Genomic DNA, 2,953 nt, shown 5'->3' with positions numbered 1-2,953 from the left:
ATAAACAAGTTTAAGGCGAGACTTGTGGCAAAAGGCTATGTTCAACAAAAGGGTATAGACTTTGATGAAGTCTTTGCACCCGTAGCTAGAATTGAGACTATGAGGCTACTCATAGCTATTGCGGCAACAAGCGGCTGGGAGATACACCATCTAGACGTCAAGACTGCTTTCTTGAACGGAGAACTAAATGAGCTGGTTTATGTTACTCAACCGGAGGGTTTTGTTAAGAAAGGAGAAGAAAATCGAGTATATAAGCTCCATAAAGCGTTGTATGGGCTACGACAAGCTCCAAGAGCTTGGAACATAAAACTCGATAGTGTTTTTAAAGGGATGGGCTTCAAGAAGTGTAGGAAGGAACCATCGGTATACCTAAAGAGAAACAAGGAGAGTTTCTTAATTGTGGCAATTTATGTTGACGATTTGTTTGTAACATGTACTTCTCGAGATGTCATTGAACAATTCAAGAAAGATATGTCAAAGAAATTTGAGATGTCGGATCTTGGGAAGTTAACTTACTATCTTGGTATAGAAGTAATTCAAGGGGCTGATGGAATTCAAAGAAAACAAGAAGGCTATGCTCGAGGAATACTTGAAGATATAAAGATGGACGATTGCAATTTGGCCCTTGTGCCAATGGATCCTAACGTCAAGATCTCAAAGGCTGAAGAGGAACCTGAGATCGATGCCACACGATATCGAAGAACCATAGGTTGTCTAAGGTATCTCGTTCACACAAGACCCGATTTAACGTTTGCCGTGAGTGTTCTAAGTCGGTACATGCAAAGTCCGAGAGAATCACATGGGCAAGCACTTAAACAAGTTCTGAGGTATGTGAAAGGAACCACCAACTTTGGACTATTCTTTAAGAGAGATGGGTCAAGAAAAGTTGTAGGTTACAGTGACTCTAGTCACAACGCCGATATTGATGACGAGAAAAGTACAGGCGGACATATGTTCTACTTTGGGTCATCACTAATAACATGGACTTCACAAAAACTCTCCTCAGTCGCATTGTCGTCGTGTGAGGCGGAGTTTATGGCGGCAACGGAAGCGGCGAAGCAAGCCATTTGGCTTAAGGAGCTGTTAAATGAAATCCTAAGTCTAGATGAGAAGATCTTACTAAGGATTGACAATAAGTCGGCCATTGCACTCACCAAGAATCCGGTATTTCACGGAAGGAGTAAGCATATACTCTTGAGATACCATTTCATTCGTGAATGTGTAGAAGAGGAGCAAGTTGTGGTGGAGCACGTACCTGGGAAGGAACAGAAAGCTGACATCCTTACTAAAGCGTTAGCAAGGATCAAGTTCAAGGAAATGCGAGAGTTAATCGGAGTTCAAGAAATCAAGTCTCCCCAAGTTCAAGTTGGAATTAAGGGGGTGAATGTTGGATAATTCCAAAGTATCTTAGGAAACAAGATATCTCTTCTAGAATGTTGTCTAAAGAGATAATCACAAATAAGGATTTGTGTAAGGTTTTCCTAATACAAGTAGAATAAGGTGTTGTCTTATCTCTACATATAAATACAAGTCTATGGAGAGTTGTTCCATAAGAGCTTGAGAGAGATTTAGTTTTGTGAAGTTTCTAAATCAATAAGAAGAGTGTTTCTTATAATTCAAGTTTTATCGATTTGATTGTATACTTGTCTCACTAGACCACTACTACCTAACTGTGGCGGGGATGTGTAAATTTCCGGTGTTGAAGACCCATCCCGTGAGATACTGGAGACGAACTTGTTTGTTTGGCTGTCTCAAAGAGTCCTCCATGCTGTTCCATATTATTCTACGTCTACCATTCGATGATAATCATCTGATAACATAGACGTCTTGATCTGTTGCAAGCAAATCAGCATCACAGTTGGTGCGTAGAGATTAAAATAACTATCAATGGGCTCTTCGATAAATCATAAAGTTCGGGAAAAAATCGCGTCATACAGAATAGTTTTGTGATCACAATCACAGTTACTCAACTAAGCAAAAGAGGAAACAAAAACACCCCTAGAAATTGCAGTAAGAATGCCATAGAGTCTACTCAACGATAAAATACTTCAAATCTCAGAACAAATGATCCAGGGAAACAGATTTTACCAACAATATCAGTACATCTAATGACACTACTACTCCAGCAAAGCATACCTTGCGCTATGAACAATCCAAGCTCTTCATCTTCAGAACAGACATGTAAAGTAGCACATAAACTCACACCATAGCTCTTCTACTTCGAGACACGCCTGTAAAGCAGCAAATATCCACATAACGGTCCGAAGAAAACACCACCGGTTTTAAGATGTTTCCTTGACATCTCTATTGAACTCGCATCATCCTCAATTAAACCCTTAAATTTAGCCGGAAACTGCTTAAAAAAAAAGTAATATGAGTACAGAAAAAACCTCTTGGCATTGTTCCATAACAGTAAGGGGCCTAACACAAGCTTCAGTCTCTAAGACAAATAACCATTCAAGCCGAAAAGAACATCATAACCCACCAAAACTGCGCAATCTTCAATTACATAACCCAAGTGTTCCACTTTTGGCAAAACCATCACTGATAAAGCCAGTCTAGACAGACAGAATCGTTGCCCACAATCTTACAACCACCATACTCCATCCCAAAGCTCCCTAAACACGAACGAAGAATGAAAGTTACAAGTTTCAGCTACCAATAATGTAAAGGCAAAGAAGTCTACATAAACAGAAACTCTTAAGTAAAACCTAATAGCTTCCCGTAAACGACGAAACAACTCTTGAATGTCGGAGTAAAACTGGGGACAACAACACTGAGGTAAGCTTAGATTGGCTCAAAGAAGGTGCGAACGAGCTTGGAAACACACCCTTATAAGTGTAACGGTGACGATGTTGCAAAGCTCGCCACTTTGAAGACATTTTTGAAACTTGAAATTTGTATGACGACAAAAAAAAAAAAAAAAAAAAAAAAAAAAAAAAAAAAATTTTTT

At 39.3% G+C, this 2,953-nt stretch overlaps 1 long non-coding RNA gene across 1 annotated transcript in view; it reads right to left on the bottom strand.

The window, feature by feature from the left end:
• The window catches only part of LOC104780120, a 2,248-nt gene continuing 1,194 nt past the window's right edge, over positions 1,900-2,953 (bottom strand). The window contains exons 4-5 of the long non-coding RNA XR_766651.2: positions 2,486-2,618; positions 1,900-2,353 (exon numbers count right to left, since the gene is read on the bottom strand). This is a non-coding gene — a long non-coding RNA (uncharacterized LOC104780120). The remainder of the gene's footprint in view (positions 2,354-2,485; positions 2,619-2,953) is intronic.

Source organism: Camelina sativa, chromosome 4 (assembly GCF_000633955.1).
Source record: "Camelina sativa cultivar DH55 chromosome 4, Cs, whole genome shotgun sequence".
NCBI lineage: Eukaryota > Viridiplantae > Streptophyta > Magnoliopsida > Brassicales > Brassicaceae > Camelina > Camelina sativa.
Note: the sequence above shows the minus strand (reverse complement) of the source record. Positions and strands in the feature narration are given on the sequence as shown.